The following is an 18381-nucleotide window of genomic DNA, read 5'->3' as shown; positions in this document are numbered from 1 at the left end:
GGACATAAATTCATTTGGTTTTTGCTACCCTCATGGATTAATGCCTAACCTATAGTTTGCTTTAAGAGAATGACTTCAGGGGGCAGCCAGATGGCTCAGTTGGTTAGAGCATGAGCTCTGAACAGCAGGGTTGCCAGTTCGATTCCCACATGGACCAGTGAGCTGCTCCACAACTCAATTGAAGACAGTGAGCTGCCACTGAACTTCCAGAGGGGGTTAGAGCACAAGCTCTTAACAACAAGGTTGTGGGTTCAATTCCCGCATGGGATGCTGGGCTGCGCCCCCTGAAACTAAAGATTGAAAACAGCGACTGGACTAGGAGCTGAGCTGCGCCCTCCACAACTAGATTGAAAGACAACGACTTGGATCTGATGGGTCCTGGAGACACACACTGTTCCCCAATATTCCCCAATTAAAAAAAAAAAGAGTGACTTTGGGAAGTTTACAGGTAGGATAACAGACATTTAAGTCATTAGTTACTTAAATATTTCTTTTACAGATGTGGCAATTGAGACCCAGAGAGCAGAAGCGGCTTATTTATGTTCACTCATCTAGCTAGAGCTACAACTGAGTCTCTTCTTCAGTGTTTTTTTCCTTACCAGTGTGTGGTTCTAGTCTCATTAAAGTAACTAGAAGTAGGAGCTCTACTCATTGCTTATGTCACCCAAATGACCTGTTAATTTAGTGTAGGTTTTAGATTGCAGTCATGGAATTTTTATTTATTGTAAATAAATTTTTTTCCCCTGTAAATATTTTTCTTAACTGTAAATATTTGGGGTCTAGGTTTATTTTGGTGAACTTTAAAACTTGAGAAAATTTGTGTCTTACTATTTAAAGATGTTTCTGTTTTGAAGAGTTTATACTGAGCATTTAAAAGACTTCTTTTTTCCTCCTAAGTTTCCCTTTTCAGTGGGTTCCAAAAGTTCTCTGGGAGAGGGTAGAAACTCTTTCCTGAATATAATTATGGCTGGTAAAATTATTTAAAACAATTATTAGTATGCCTGTTAAAATTTTTAAATAATGTGGAAAGAGGAAGCAGGTGTTGTAAGAATGTCAACAGGTTTCTTTGGAGAAATCCTAGAATGTTTTCTTCACCAATTTTTCAATTCACAGTTCTCAATTCTTCCAAGATCCTTTCCTGCATTTTACCCCATATTACACAAACCTTTTGTCTTATTTCTCCTTTCCTCCTATAGTTTGTATCTTGCACAGTTTGCCCCAGGACACCACTGAATCCTACGTTGACATAGACTTCTTCGGTGATTTTCATTTATATGTAAAATCCTTGGGGCAGAAATCGTTCTGCTTTATCCTGTTGAACAAAATCACTTACACACACAGTTTTGGACTGCCTTTTGTGACTGAGGCACTGGGTTCCTCTGTAGTACTAGCATCTTTTTGGAGGTACCTACGAGGTCGGACAATTAAGTTCGTGAACTTGTTGCAACGCTGTTGCTAACCTTTTTTGATATCAGAGGGATTATTCATTATGAATTTGTACCAACTGGACAAACAGTTCACCAAGTTGACTGTTTGGAAGTGCTGAAAAGGCTGCATGAAAACGTTAGATGACCTGAACTTTTTGCCAACAATTCATGGCTCCTGCATCACAACAATGCACCAGCTCACACGGCACTGTCTGTAAGGGAGTTTTTAGCCAGTAAACAAATAACTGTATTGGAACGCCCTCCCTACTCACCTGACCTGGCCCCCAATGACTTCTTTGTTTACCCGAAGATAAAGGAAATATTGAAAGGAAGACATTTTGATGACATTCAGAACATGAAGGGTGATATAATGACAGCTCTGATGGCCATTCCAGAAAAAGAGTTCCAAAATTGCTTTGAGGAGTGGACTAGGCACTGGCGTTGTCACGTAGCTTCCCAAGGGGAGTACTTCGAAGGTGACCATAGTGATATTCAGCAATGAAGGATGTAGCACTAAGTTCGCGAACTTAATTGTCTGATCTCGGATATTCCCACCTACATTATGTAAGGGTTCCCTTTTCTCCACATTCTGGCCAATACATATTTTATTTTTTACACAAGGTAATACTAGAAAAATAGTAACATTTACTGAGCACTTACTCCATGCCATTTATTCTTCTGAGCACTTTACACATCCTAACTCTGCAACAACTGTATGAGATAGGTGAGGAAACTGAGGTATGAGCTAAAAATTTGGTCCCACTGGGATTCTAATGCAGCCAGACTGGCTCCTGAACTTGCTCTCTTAACTACACCTAATTAGGGTATTGCTTCATAATTTGATACAACTTTATATTTTAAGGTCTGCATTTACTTTGTATCTTTGAATACTCTCATGAGGTAACAATGTAGCCATAAAGCTGTATATTGTTCCTGTTAGAAACATTTAGTTGGAAAGTTCTACAGGCTTTAAAACTTACCAAACACTCCTAACTTCTCATTGCTTGGCACAGATATATAGTCCATCAATTTATTGAGACCTTATTATATCTTTACTATTGTCCATTTCAGAGCCCTTCTAAAATGTTTGTTTTATAAATATTAGTTGTTTAATGGGAATTTTTAGTGAAAACCGACAATATCACTTATACTTGTAGTGTTGTATAAAGTAATATTTAGGTTAGGTTAACTTTCATTTTTAAAATGTCTGTGGGTATAGGAAGCATTTTTCTAATATAATATTTCAAAATACATATTGAAAATATTTTTTTGTTTGTAAGACACAAGTAATTTTTGATACTTGTTTAGATATAATCTACAAGAGATAATTCCTTTATAAAAGTTATTGACTATTTAGTGAATTGTTTCCTTTGCAGTGTTTTCTCTGAAAACGACTGTAATGACAAGTCTTTATGTTTAAGTTTCTTAAATTAGAAACTGTTTCTTTAAAAAGGAGTGTAGATTTATAGCTTAGTAACTTCTCAAAAAAGTCATGTAAAGTGCTTTGGGATATTTTTAAATGACAGCGAAGTTTTATTGTGGCACAAAACTTGACTAAAACAAACCTCATGTTTTTTGCCACTGATGCAGGGATTCAAGGCAATGACCTTGGTTCTAGGTGCTGCTGTTTTCTTGCTGTGTGATTCTGGGCTAGTCATTTAATAATCAATTTGAGTATCCATTCTTCATCTGTAAAATGCCACTGACACCTACCTCATTGTGAGAATTGACTGAGCAAATATATATGAAAACACCTCACACAGCATGGTATCTAGTAGGAGTATAATAAATGTTCATAAATGTTCCTTCCCATTAAAATTGCCACTCTGCTGACAAAATTGTCGTGTAGTGTTGATAAGTGTGTGCTTGGTAATGATAGAGTTAATGTTTTAAAAATTGTTTGAATGTATATTGGCAGACTGAACTCTACCAATTAATATTCTATGTGGGGGGTATCAAAAGCAGGATTAGATTTGAGTACACTGACGAAATGGCAACTCTGGTGTATCTTATTGGATATGGAAGTCAACCAACAAGGCAGGTAGGTTGCGAAAGCCTTTTTGATCCTAACTATTACACAGACATTTAGGGAAGAAAATTTCTAATGTGGGGCTTGATCATCTTTCGGTCTGAGACTCTGGATCTCTTATACATCATTGTATTGATCCCCAATTTTTTTTATTTAAGAAGGCTAAGACAATGGGGAAATGCTTCACTCTAAGAACAAAAATGTACATGTGGAGAGATAATAAAATTACAATTTGAAATGGTGTCATGTGACGTTTTTAATTGAAAATAAATGTTTGAAAGCATATCACCTAATAAGTAAAATTTGCGATAAATTTGAAAGAGGGTCCTCTATCAGTGATCCATTCAAACAACATATATTAAGACAATGGGACACAAAAATAAGTAAGAAACAATCTTTGTCCTCAGGAAGCTCACAGTCTAGGTTGTCATTCCATGTATACTGTGTAACAGAGCTTCCTGAAACCATGGGCCACATTTCTGCTTAATGGTGAAGAAGCATTTTAATAGACTGCTTATAAGAAATCAATTCACTTGGCAAGTGAACTTAGATTTTGCCACTTAGATTATTCTGCACCACAGTCAGAGGATGTCAGTGCAGTCCTAGCACCCTTTGTGTTTCACAGAAAATCTTGTCTGTCTGTTTTGCGATTTCTGTGTAGAGGTCCTGAATTTGAACTTCAATTATTATTCAGAGCCATTAATGGGTAAAATCCATGGCAAACTAATAATTTACTCTTAGAACAGTAAAGTCAGCAGATCTGGAGCCTTTGTTTGTGCTGTCCGTGCTGTGCACTGAATTGTAAAATGTTACATGTTTCTTTTTGCATTATTATTTACTCTGGGTGATACATACACAATTTTAAAGTTTTGAATTTGAGTGGGACTGTCAAGTGGCTGAGTATGGACAGACCCACAGGTCTCCTCATACCTACTCTAGCTCTCTTCTCACCAGTCTGTGTCAGCCTTCCAAATTCAGTAGCCAAAAGACATTTGTCTTAAAATTTTACATGAGGTTTCTTTATTTAGTTGTGGATGCATGTGGAATTTTCCCTTTATTTAGTTGTGGGGGTTTCCTCTGCCTTTGTCTCTTCCAAGGCTTTTGGCCTGTGTTTACTTTAATTAGATATGACTGATCGTTTATAATTTTAAAAACTACATACAACACTGAATTAAAAATATGTCATTTTGTAGACTTTCTACTGAATTGCAGAGAAAGCATCTAACTTTTTAATCTCTAATTGCAGAGAAAGTTCTGCACTATCGGTTCTTTGGCCGTGACAACGAGAATATGTTTCTACTCCAAAGCCATCAGCATTAGGTGTAGCTTCCTAGGTGATCACACCTGCCGTGTCTACTCCCAGGGCTGCTTGAGGCACCTGAGAGGTCTGTGTGGAAGAATTCTGAAAAACGTAAAGTGCCATGATAGTGTGTTGCGTGCAGTCGTGCAGGAATCTTCTCATTTATTGTATGTTTAAGACTCTTTGTCATAAGTCATTTTACTACACGAGCTTACAGGTTGGATTAGGCCAAAAATGTGACAGGGTCAAGAAAACACTTAAACCCAGCAAGGCCTTACGGTGATAAAAGTATGGGGTGAATGGGGGCGGGGGGAGTGTTAGTGTCTCAGAGTATGAATGGAAATGATAGGTGGACTTGATTTTTTTTTTACTTTGTTTCATATCCAGCATCTTCACTCTTTCATCAATGTGTACTGAGCACCTAGAAAGGACTAGGTACTTTTGTAAACATCATTGAGGTTTACAATAAGTAAGACAAGAGGCTATTGCGTTTTCCAGGAGCCTACAGGGGAAGGTAGTTACAGATAAGATATAACATAGGATAGTCAATGTTTGTTTTCTGCACTTGATCTTAGCCAAAAGGCCGAGAAGCAATGAAATGTTTGTGTTCTGGAATGTGCCACACGATTGACCTGGCTGTAAAAGGTATAATCTTGATTAGTATTTTTTCTGATTTGAATTTATTAAAATTCTCTTGGTCAACTTTTTAAATTTTTAATAATGTAATATCTATCTATATCTAGCTAGCTAGCTGTATATGCTATTCTTGAGCTATCGTATAACATTTAAATGATTTTAAACATGAACTTTTTAAAATATATTTTTTGGATAACCTTAATTACCTAAAATGTGCATCTGTTCTACTTGGTAAGCCACCTGAACATTTCCTATCTGACTACATTAATATTAGAGAGTCTTAAAGAAAGGGCATTGCTACTGTCAACTTGATGTTACCGTGTTTCTCCGAAAATAAGACCTAAACAGACAATTGGCTCTAATGTGTCATTTGGAGCAAAAATTAATTAAGACCCAGTATTACATTATTGTATTTATTATATTTATTATATTGTATTATATTATGTTAAAGATCTGGTCTTATATTATAGTAAAATAAGACCAGGTCTTATGTTAATTGTTGCTCTAAAAGACACATGAAAGCTGATTGTCCGGTTAGGTCTTATTTTCGGGGAAACATGGTAGTCCTTGGTACTAGTATTTCTTAAGAGCAGAAACCTAGGTTTGAATCCTAGTTCTGCCACTTACTAACTATGGAACCTATTTGTTCCTCAGTTTCAATATCTGTGAAATGGGAATAAAGATAATACCTACCTACACATTAAAAGCTATATAAGTGTTATCAACAGCTATCATCACTGTCATGGTCACTATTGTTATTATTTGGCAGAATAAAAGTAAGTTGAGTAAGGTTTTCACGAATGGATTTTTCTCCTTCTCAAGCCCTGAAAATTGCTCTAAAGGTAGAAGTATAAAGGGTCGTCAGCTATGTGCCAGGCAGTATCCTAGCCTTCTCCCAGTGTTTTCATTTAATTTTTACACCAGTGCTGTGAAGCAGATGAGAAAACAGGCTCAGAGAAGTTAAGTAACTCACATAAGGTCTTGTGTTAGTAAGTGGATACCTAGATGATAACCGGTCTCTGTTACTCTACATCTGTACTCGTGGCTTGTGTAACACCAGAAAACCTGAGAGTTCGGCAAGTTTCACTAACAGATAAGCTTGAGTATGCTTGTTAGGGACCTTATTCTAATGACCATTTAAAGGGATGGCATCCGCATTTTCAGTTTGTTCCTACTGTAGTGATTTTTTAAATATCTATCTATAATTTCACCCCCCCATTCAAAAGCATATTATAGTAGTTTAAAAGTAAGTGAGACCTAGATGGAAAATATTTGAATGTGTGCAGTCTTATTAATAGTTCTCAGCATTAAGCTGATGTATGGTAACTTCCCAGTTTTGAAGATCACCGTCACAATTTTGAAGTCATTACCCTTCAAATTAATAGCTGTGTCCTAGGGCTTTTAAGCCTACACTCCATGGAGTTACACACTAGGTGCTGTTTCATATGGAATTGACTATTGTGGTCAGCTTTTAGGGAACATCCCAAATTAATTCAAATAACTTGGATTTAAATGTAATTAAATTAACTTTTAGTCTTTTGATGTTCTTATAGTGAAAGTAGTGTTATTTGGCTAGGAAAGAGGGAAATTTAATGGGTGTAAAACTCCCCATCCTTGCAATGTCTGCTAAGCATCCTAGATAAGGTTTCCTCAGACACCCAACCTAGAAGGTGTGGAAGTTGTAAGCTCTTCCTTAAAATCTTTGTGCCTTTCCTGGGTTTTATCTTGTAGCAGTCGATTCCGCCTCCTAGGCCCCTATTTTCTTTCCTCTTCCCTCTGACATGCACTGGGGTGCACTCAGGTGGGAAACGTGGCTCCTCTGATTTTCAGAAAGGCCCTAACCCACACAGGGCGTTTGTGGGTGTAGCACACCTCACTGAAGACAGGCAAAGGAGAGGTGGGGCGAGCCTCGCGTTGCATTCATGCAACTTCCCTGGGAAGGCACCCCCCCTTCTCAAAACGTTTTCACACTTCCCTTGGCCTGAGAAGTTCACCCCCACCTCATTTTAGCTTTGCTCCATTATACTGACTCCTCTCAGTTTCCCTCCCTCTCCTCATCCTTCTACTCTCTGTTTCTTTCAAAGATAAAATAAATCCTTTCCCTTGTCTAAAAACAGCAATTTCCCTCTTTTGACAACCATTCTGGGATCTTGACAGCCATTCGGTAGGGATCCATCCACCCCAAGGGACTGGACATGAGAGGTGGGTGACTCATTCCGAGGGAACGTATTTTCACAAAGTTCCTTCTAAGAGAAATTCTTGTGTTATTAGGGTGACAAAATAGAGGATTTTTCATCTTGTTACATGGTGCTGACAGTATACTAATCTCAAGCTTTTTGAGTCCTGCTTCCTGAATAAAGTCTCCTGAGAAATGATTTATACATGTAATTTGCCCAAATCATACACTCTAGATGTCATTGACGAATATAATGCCCTGTGAATAGAATGTGTGCTGCTTTTTAAGAAGCATGCTGCTTATCTAAAAGGCACGAACCCACCTAGCACAGAGGCGTCACTTTATGGCATCTGTCGTTACTATGTATTTTACTTATACAAAAATAATTTTAGCTTTTGATAATCAAGTATTTTTGTTACCATGAGTTTGTTTTTGTCTTTCTGACATTTTGGGGTTATATGAAAGACCATGTATAATCTTTAAAACCTGAAGCAAATGCAGAAGTGTATTTTTCAGGACGTAAACCTTTCATACTTCCATTTATGGATCAGTCTATTGATAAGAGACTGAATCTATCATTACTCTTAGCTAAAAAAAAAAAATCACAACTTTTTTCACTCTTTTGCATTAATTTTGAGTACTTGTAGGGAGTTCCTTAAACTGCATTGTAACACACTGATCCTCGTTTTGAATTTACAAGTAAAATTCATGAATTTGCTTTTCTCTTGTCATATATTAACCCGACCTTACAGGTTGTTTTCCCCCATAGGTAACAGAGAAGAGAAAACATAATCAATGACTGTGGACTAATATGGAAGAAGATGGAAGAAAACTTGTTTAATGGGTAAGAAATAAAACTATAATAAAAAGTTATTAATGAAAACTTGCATACTAACATTGTGTCTGGCCAATTGGTAATGGGTAGCTAAGGTTGGCGTACTATTGGGGTGAGTGATAAGTCTCTGTCTTTCTTTTCTCCATTCTGAACTTTCACCATCTTCCTTTTCGCTGTTGTGAGTTTTTCATTTCTATGAATTAACTTAAGCTAAGAGGGGACACAGCCATATTTGAAGATAAAGACGGAGACCAGCAACCATACTAAAACAAGTCTAGGATAGGTCTTGAAGCTTACTGGTGGTGGGATAGAGAATGGGTCTGTCATGCCCTGCCAGCATGAATCACTCCTTTTCATATACTGCCAGCTGCTGTGAGGTTAGGCTCATGTGGGGATTCCCATTCATTAGGCAAGTACAGATTGTGAGATTGTGTGTCAGGTGGTAATGAAATAGAATTCCACAGAAAGCCCGATAAAAGGCGTCACTAAATTTACGAGATACAAAATTTTTTAATTACACAAGTCCCTGCATTCTCATTGTCAAAAATTTAAACATAGATAACCAAAGCCCTTTTTGCCTGAATCTTAGCCCCCTTCCAGACTATCTATAAGTGTATGATATGTATTTGTGCAACCGTCTTCTTTGCCTAGTGTTTAAAAACTTGGGCTTAAGAAACAAACAGTTTTTGATTAGCCACTGTTAACTTGACATTTGGGCAAGTTCATTTCTCTGTGCCTCAATTCCTTGAGTAGAAGGTGGGAACAATAAAATGCCTGCCTATATCATAACCATGTTGAGGATTAGTTAGTTAATCCCTATCGAAAACTTGTAATAATGCCTGGAACATAAGTGTTTAGGAAATGTTAGCTATAATTCTCATATGTATCCCAGTTAACATTTTTATGGACCAGCTCTCCACAGATGAATCTTTTCCTGATATACTCTAAGAAGTAAACCTTCTTGGGTAAGGTTACTCCTGGTGGCAAGGATTTTTAAATTTTTTTGTGAAAGTTTTCTTACTGGTTTTAAGCTTTGTTTCTCTCAGAGATGCTGTTAGAGACTATGTGTGAGAATAAAGTTATATACCTTCAATTGTTACTGCATATCTTATGGTGTATATGGTACTTACAGGTATGTATGAATAAACAAATATCTTCGGGCTATGACAGTTTCATCCTGCCCATAAAAGTATCTGTGTCAAAACTGGATGCCAAGTCTCTTGTTTCTAGATAGCAAGGTCAAATTTTCTGGTAAGATTCCTTCAGTCTATTTTGAAGGACAGGTCTTTTGAGTTTCTGTTTTTCTTGTTTTACAGAATCATGATCGTTTTGAAAATGTCTTTAATATCTTTTCCATGGCTTGTCAGCACTTGCTTAGGTGGTGCAGACAGTTACCTATTTTATCAAGGAAGGTCACTAAAATTGTCATCTCTTTTTAATATTTTTTCCTCCTGTATTGTTCTGTGGCTCTCTTAGATTATTATGCACTATTCTGTCTGCTGTGACTATTTTAGATTAATATATAAAAACAAGTTAATATTTACTGAATATTTATTATGTGTCTGATACTGTTTAAAGTGCTTTACTCATTTATTCATTATCTCATTTAATCCTGTCACCCACTTATGAAGCAAATACTATTATGATCTTCGTTTTAAAAGCTGGGGACAGTGAGGCACAGATTGAATAACTTGCCCAACGTCACATTGCAAAGATTTAGACCTATCGGTAGCTCCTCTACTCCAGAGCCTGCGCTTTTGACCAGGGCGGTGCTGGCGTAGTTATATAATAAACTCTTTTAAGGTTTGCTAAGGTGGGTGTGAATGTAAATAAAATAAGAAAGCCAATATCTCTTGAAAAAGTCACCATAGCTAGTCTATTTTTCCTTGCCTGTGGAAAGGAAAATTTGAAATCACGTATCTACTTAAGTATGGGAAAAAATGATGTGACATGATTATTTGTAAATAATTATTTTTCTTGATCATACTTAAATGAACACAGCTGTTTTACTTCATTACAGATCATTTGTAGTAGATAGAAATCACCTGAACCTAGCTAAGGACCAAACACATGTTTAGAAGGGATTAGAATGAGTTGATTTGTAGATTACAATTTGGCTGCTATTCATAGAAACATGCAGACAGAAAGATTGAACTGTGCAGCAGTTTGGAACTGATTGGTCATTGGAAATTGTTCTTTTGTCCTGTTAAATAACATTTGAATGACAGTCAGCAGAAAGTTGTGCAAGAGAAGAAAAAGCAGGACAAAGGTGACTTGTGGGTCTTATAAATAGAATGTCACTTATAAATGATGGTCTAAAAAGTAAATGTGCATTAACAACTGGCATTTATATAGGAACTGGAAGGACTTAGAGTATGTGGTTTTTGTTCCAGAGTCTGTCTTGTTAGAGAGAAACATTGGCTTTGCTCTTCAAATAGCCATTCATTCCTGTTGAAATATGCTAACGTACAAAGAGTAAGCAACATTGAAAGTAACAAGTATGCTGATAAAATGTTGGGGCTTTCCTGTGAAATGTGGCTACACATAGTCGGTAATGTTCTCCTCTCCTCGTCTTTTTTCATTCCATTCCCTTGTTTGAGAATCCCTTCTGAACGCTCATCAAAGTTATGGCTCTTAGTATGCATATCTTTTACAGCAGTGTCTTAAAGCGTGGTCCAGGGACCCCTGGGGCCCTTTCAGGAGTCAAAACTGCTTTCCTAACAGTACTAAACGTTAGTTGCTTATGAGTACGCAGCGGTACTTTCCACAGGCTACCTGATGTCACCAACTGAATGCAGAGATAAGGTGGGAGACTCCAGCTGTCTGCCCTAATCCAGACATTAGAAAGATTCACAACGACATTTCAAATGAGGCCGCTCATCTCACTGAATTTGCAGTGAGAAGCGCTGGAGTTTGTTTCTACATGACAACATTGGAGTGAGCCCCGTGTGGCTCAGCGTGGCCGGATGCCCTCTCTGCGTGGGTAGGCTGAGTGGTCACGGGCAGTGCCCAGCACACAACACCTCCGTGGAGGTTCTGTGACATCCGGAGGGATTGGGGCTGTGTCTCACAGTCGAGAGAAGTGAAAATTCTGTTCCTTTTTCACAATTGTGCTGGAGGCTGTTCCAGATTATAAGGAGCTATGGAACCCTGCGCTTAGAGAAAGGAGGGTTTGGTGCTAAGTAGGAACGCCATCCACTTGCCAGTTGTTCTCTGTGATGGTCGCTCCCAACTTAGAGAGGACCAAAAGGACCTTTCAGGGCAGCCTTTTCTGTTTCATTGTTAATTGGGCATCTACCATGTTCCAGTCCTGTTCTAGGGGCTGCAAATAAGCCAGTGAACAAAATAAAAGCAGCAAACCTCTTCCCTCATGGCGCTTCCATCCTAGTCACAGCTCCCTCTTCAGGGGAGTTTTCAGGGGTCGGCGGTACCCACCATGAGTCAGGAACACTGGCTGGTGCTTCTCAGTGGCCGAGTGTCGAGCATAGAGTGGGAGCTGCTTGACAGTTTGCGATTTTTTGATTATTAAAAAAAAGGCACCAAATGGTGTGAGATTTTTCACATCTTACATGGAACCCCAAAACAGCAATAAAGGTGGGCCTAGTCAGGCACTCTTGTTGTAGTTGTTTTAACCTTGCTTTGTTTTCAAAGTTAGTGCCACCTTTGTCAAGAAATGTAATTTTTAAAAAATTAAATACCAAGTAACATTAAATTTATTCTAATTGTTTTCTATCATTTGAAGAAAAACGTTCATACATATGTGTGAGATACTCCTTGCCTCGTGAGTTGCTCCCAAGACCCTGTAATTTGTTTAATAGACTTTTATACAGAAAGAGATTACTTGGTTCATTAGATTCTGTCACTTAATAATGACTTGAAGGTTAACTAATGCAGCCATCAGACTCCTGCTCACCAGCCAGACGTCTTATCATATCACTCACTAACTTTAGCCATTTCCAAACGCAGACGATTGGGGATACCACTAGAATATTAATGGAAAAAGAAACTGACATTCAAAATGTGAATGACCAAAAATGATCTCTAAAGATTATTTTAATTTTAAGATACACTTTACTAGAAGCTCTCTTTTTTTTTTTTATTGGGTGCCGTTTTGGCCTTCCCTTTGCTGAAGGCATAAAAGGAGCTGTTTAATCAGAATGCACCAAAGGGCCGTTGTCATTCAGCGCCGCTACCTGCCAGGCACCTCCTTCTCTGCTGTGCCTGGGGCACCAAAGACCGGAACATTTAAGGTTCAAATAAAACCCCCGTCTTCTGCCAAAGCAGAAAAGACGTAGTCATTTGGCTGCTCAGGGCTGAGGAGGGCAGGGAAACCGAGGGATCCCTTTCAAGGTGTCCAACCAACATTTTCTTTTTCAATCCACACCGCATCTCCACCTTCCTAGGGATGTATGTAGGAACCTTTACTTCCTGCACCTTTCCAGGTTCTAAAGTTCTAACCAGCTTGCTTGTTTATTTCGTCCTGGTGTGGGCAGCATTTAAGTTTTAGCATGCTCTTCTCTGTTCCGTTTTCCATTTCTCCGTTTACTTTCTAGATTCCAAAATTTTGATGATATGTCTTCTGTTGAATAATCTTCTCCTGTTCTTTCTGTCTTTATGAATTTATGCCCCTTTTGACTCCTTTCCCCTGATTTTACTAGGGTTTTGAGAAGAGAGGAGGTAAACGTGTATTCATTCTGCCATATTTTCCTGGAAACCCAGGATTTAATGTAAATTATCGAGTGTATACAGCATACCAGGAATTGTGTTAGACACTTGGTCTTTTCTCAATTTAAAAATCCCGTCAAATTCTACTGAGGTTTTGAAAATTCATTCACATTAGTGTTATTCACTTACTATTTTTTGAGCACCTTCTATGTGGTGGGCACTGTCATGTAAATCGTTTAATCACATCAGCTCTGTGAGGCATATAGAAGTCCTCCTTTTAATGGATATGGAAACAAATTTAAAGGCACAGACCTACTAAAAGGTAATGCCAAGTTTGAGACAGGTTTCTAAAATATGCTTTCTGTTATACTATCCCTGTGTCAACTGTCTACTGAATATTAGATAGATAGCTATCGTGGGTTTTTAGAAGGGGAATACAGTATAGGATGAAAATGCTGTTTTTGTTTAATATAGTGATAATATTTAAGATCTGTAGCAGATGTAGAAAGATCGGAGGCATCAAGATCAAGTAATTGTTCAAGCAGTAATAATGCAGGTGTGCAGTGTTAGGGGCCTAGATTTGGGGGGAGGAGGGTAGCAGTAATAATGGGGAAGGTATTTAGGTTCAGGAAACCGGGTGGGGGCGGCATTTGAATCCATTCTCTTAAATGAGCTATTGTAACAAAGAACCTAGACCAGAGTCTGGTGCTGTGATTTCTGCATACAAATGAGAAGGCCTTGGTAATTGATTTGCCTGTGAGGAGAATAAGGAGTTAGAGAGAATGCCAAGTTTTCGGTCCGGTGAATAGGCACTGGTGACTAGGAGTGCCGGTCTGGGCCTGGGCAAAGGTAGGGAGAGGTGCAGGAGCATGTTCGTAAACGTAAACAGCCGCCATGGGCAGTTCATGGGTGCTTCACGATAGGAACATTGACCTGTCTTCTGTATTCCTGTCTTTGTTTTTTGACATTTATCTGAATGTCCTGTAAGCTTTTCATACACATTTACAGAAAGTTGACGTCATACAGTCACATTGTTTCTTGGTAGGTAATATGTTCTCATATTTTTAAGCCAATCTTTAGTATTTTCAAATCTGTAGTTGGAGGGTCATTCTTTTGTTTTTCCCTTTTTGAAAGCAAGTACTCTGATGTCATTAGCACACAAAGTGTTTTTGCAAATCAATTTAAAAAAACCAAGAACCCAGTGTAAAAAAACATGAATTGATAGTTCACATAAAGAGGGAAAAAAAGATCAATAGTTACCATAATTAAAGACATACAAACAAAATGTGTGTGTGTGTGTGTGTGTGTGTGTAAATTTTCAAATGTCAGGTTGAAAATTGGTTAAACATGTGTCAATCCCCAATATTGGAGAAACATACGCTCTCAAGTACCAGTGACGGGAGGAGAGGGAGTGAATGTAAATTAGTGCAACCTTTTGGGAAGGCAGTTTGATGATACCTGTCTAAAATGTAAATGCATAAATCCACTGGCACAGCAATTCATCTTCTGTAAATTATCTCAGCCACACTTGCATAAGTACACCCAAGAATATCCGTGGTGCATTGTTTATAACAATAACACACTGAAAAGAACATAATTCTTCACTTTAGGGGAGTTATTTGAGTGAATTATGCAGTCCATGTCATAGACTATGATACAGTCTTTAAAAAGAGTGAAGTACACCCAGATATATGGGGCAATGTCCAAGATATATTAAGTTGAACAGAGCAAGATACAGAATAATATGTATAATAGGATTCAATTTATATCAATATTGTGTTTCTAAATGCATAAAATATCCCTGGAAGTCTGTCCAAAAGGACACCCAGTTAACAGTAATAACCTCTAGAGAGGCAACGGGATGGGAAGCAGAGCAGAGTTTTACTCTTGAAATTTTTATATTCTGTATACATATTAGTTTTATTTTTTAAGTATAGGCAATTAATATGGAAAAACAAGGACTCCAGTTGTCCTTTCCTAAACTTACACTGAACCTCGCTTTTCATTATTTTTAAATACATTTTATTACGGAGAATTTCAAACTTTATACCCCTTCTTCTTTCTTACCCTAACTCCTGGATTATTTTGAAACAAATCCTAGACATTATATTATTTCATCCATAAATATTTAATTATGTGCCAGTGATCAAGTGTCTCATAATCAGTGTTCAAACTTGCCCAATTATCTCATTTTTTAAAAAGTTTCCTTGTTTGAAATAGGATTCAGATAAAGTTCAGCCATTGCAATAGTTGATTGGGTCTCTCTCTCTCTTGCCTTCCCCTCTCTCTTTTACCTTTCCTTTCAACCTGTTAAAGAAACTGTCTTTTCTCCTAGAGTTTCCTTTAGTCTGAATATTGGTGATTGTATCCCAATGGTGTCAGTTAACATTTATTATGTACTTTATTGTGTTATCTATAAATTTGTAGTTAAATCTAGAGACTACATTTAGTTTAGTTTTTTTGTTTTGTTTTGTTTTAAGAACTACTTAATAAGTAATGTGTATATTTCTATTGGGAGTACATAACGTGTGTTCCCTTTTTTTGTATGTGTGATGTTAGTTGCCATTGAGGATCATTGCCTAGGTCCACTAACTCATCAGAGTCTTCCATAAATCGAACTGTTAGCTAGTGGCTTTGGCTAATATATTAAGTGAGTTTTCTAGGATATACAACATTTGAGGTACAGATTATCTTAAATATTCTCTAACTTTTTTTTTTAAAGATTTTATTAGGGAAGGGGAACAGGACTTTATTGGGGAACAGTCTGTACTTCCAGGCCTTTTTTCCAAGTCAAGTTGTTGTCCTTTCAATCTTAGTTGTGGAGGGTGCCATTCAACTTCAAGTTGTCCTTTCAGTCTTAGTTATGGAGGGCGCAGCTCAGCTCCGGGTCCATTTGCCGTTGCTAGTTGCAGGGGGCACAGCCCACCATCCCTTGCGGGACTCAAGGAGTTGAACAGGCAACCTTGTGGTTGAGAGCCCACTGGCCCATGTGGGAATTGAACCAGCAGCCTTCGGAGTTAGGAGCACGGAGCTCTAACCGCCTGAGCCACCGGGCCGGCACTCTAACTTTTTATATTGTCTGCATCTGTTTCCATTGGAGTGCTAGTTTTCTTGGGACCCTTTCATCATGGTTTGAAGTCCTCTATTTGATCAAATAGATCATCTTGTTTTTGAAACCCTAATTAAATTTATTTTGCTTTTTCAGTTTTCATCAGGATAGTTTTTTCCCTTCTGAGGGTACATAAAAGGAATCTTAGACATAGCTATTAATAATTTGCCAAACAGAACACTAAAGTAGAAAGTTATTTGTTCATTCATGCAGTCTTCCATTCAACAAAGTTTTTTAAGTACCTGATATGTTCTTGACACCATACCTGCCTCAGGTTGGTTATAGTTGTGACACAGTGAAGCAGACAGGCAATTACCGTGCCCCACGGCAGATGTTGAGCAAGGGAAAGTACATATGTGTGCCCTGAGCGCACGTAGAAGGCACACCTAACCCAGTCTTGGCGAGCAGAAGGTCTCCTGGATGAAGGAACGTTGTACGGAGACGTGAAGGATAAGCAGAGTCAGGCTAAGGAAGGAGTGGGCGGCCAGCGTAATGAGGGGAAGGGCCTCGGGGAGGGAGCAGCTTGTGGAAGGACCTAGACGTGAGAGAGAGCAGTTGCTTAGGGGAACTAAAAATCATTTCAAACAGTTAGAGCGTAGCTGTGGTGTGAGGTGAGGAGTGGGCTGGGCGAGAGAGGTGAGCAGAATCAGACCACGGAAGACCTCATGAACCATGAGTCTGGGCTTCAGCCCCAAGGCAGGGAGAGTGACGTATTTGGGATTGAGGCTGGACGCAGGAAAACCTTTTAAAAGATACTTACAGTAACGTAGGCTAGAACTGACGGGGGTCTAAATTAGATTAGTGGCAATGAAGATGGAAGTCGTTTTGTTCATTCTTTCAGAAAATAATTCCTGAGCACCTGTTTTTTAGTAGGTGCCGTTCCAGGTACTTGGGATTCGGCAGTGACCAAAAGACATAGAACTCCCGACCCTCATGGAGCTTCTAGTCTAGTGAAGAGAAAGACAATAAATCAATAAATAAGTAAATAATACAATACTATGTTTAGATAGTGGTAATCACCAGGAGGAAAATAAATCAGGAAAGGGGGTGAGGAAAGGGAGTGTTGGTGGGGGGGAATGCTTTTATACAGAGTGACCAGCGAAGGCTTCACTGAGAAGTGTGAGAAGCTTCATTGGAGCACCACATATCTGAATGGAGGGAGGAAGCAGCCGTGTGAATGCCTGAGGGAAGAGCATTGGAGGCCGAGAAAACAGAACTGCGCATGTCCTGAGATCAGAGAGTGCGTGTGTGTTGGCAGAACAGCACGGACGTCAGTGGCTGAGGGGAGAGTAGTGGGAGCTGAGGTCCGATGATACATGGCCTTAGTGGTCATTATAAAAACACGATGGAGAGAAATACAGTCAAGATTCATAAGGAAGAATCGATAGGATTTAGGGATCAACTGGATATGGGGCTGGTGAAGGGGAAGGAGTGTCGATCACTGAGATAGGGAACACAGTGATCTCATAACACGAACATTTTAACTTTATTTAAGAGAATAAAGCAGCTGGAGCAGATAAGCGTAGATACCTATTACCATGCAAATTTTTAAAATTTTTATTACCTCATTGGAGAAGAGGTAAGATTGATTGCAGCCAGTATGAAGCGGGAAATTCTTTCACCATAGAATGGATTTTCCTTACGTCTGGTAGGTCTCTAAGTCGGGACAGACTGGGCGGTTCAGCAGCCAGGAGGACGCCCGTGGTGGTGTGGGTGGAAGCTTCAGGCACACACTCACTGCCACATCCTGTGCGTGTGCAGGTGTGTTCACACGCACATGCACACATACACACACTTGTATTTTGTCTTTATTCACAGTCTTTACCATGTCAGGTAAATGCCTAGCTGACATTAACCTACTTCAATAGTACAGCAGATGCTTCTACTGAGGGAGAAGTCATGATTTGTTTCTGTGCTAAGCATGGTTTCAGGAAATGTATCCATTCATTTACTGATGGTCTGCATACATTTCTGTGTGATGCCGGGGTTACAAAGATGACAATGACATGGTCATTGTTCCAGGCCTCAAGGACTTCAAAGTCTAATACGTGGACAAAGGGAAGCAGGGGGAACAGTTAGGAGTGCCATAATATTGGCTTTGAAAAAGGTATTGTGGGAATACCGAGGAAGGCTTCCTTAAACTCTAGGCTAAAGAGGCAAACTTCTGAGAGAAGAGGATAATTTCTGAATCCATAGCTTTTTCA

At 38.7% G+C, this 18381-nt stretch overlaps 1 protein-coding gene across 2 annotated transcripts in view; it reads left to right on the top strand.

The window, feature by feature from the left end:
* USP49 (ubiquitin specific peptidase 49) overlaps positions 1-18381 on the top strand; it is a 72408-nt gene that overhangs the window by 15180 nt on the left and 38847 nt on the right. For both annotated transcript variants that reach the window (XM_033102638.1, XM_033102639.1), the window contains one exon: positions 8338-8412. The gene's annotated coding sequence lies outside the window, so the exon portion shown is untranslated. The remainder of the gene's footprint in view (positions 1-8337; positions 8413-18381) is intronic.

The sequence above is a fragment of the Rhinolophus ferrumequinum genome, chromosome 3 (genome assembly GCF_004115265.2).
Source record: "Rhinolophus ferrumequinum isolate MPI-CBG mRhiFer1 chromosome 3, mRhiFer1_v1.p, whole genome shotgun sequence".
NCBI lineage: Eukaryota > Metazoa > Chordata > Mammalia > Chiroptera > Rhinolophidae > Rhinolophus > Rhinolophus ferrumequinum.
Note: the sequence above shows the minus strand (reverse complement) of the source record. Positions and strands in the feature narration are given on the sequence as shown.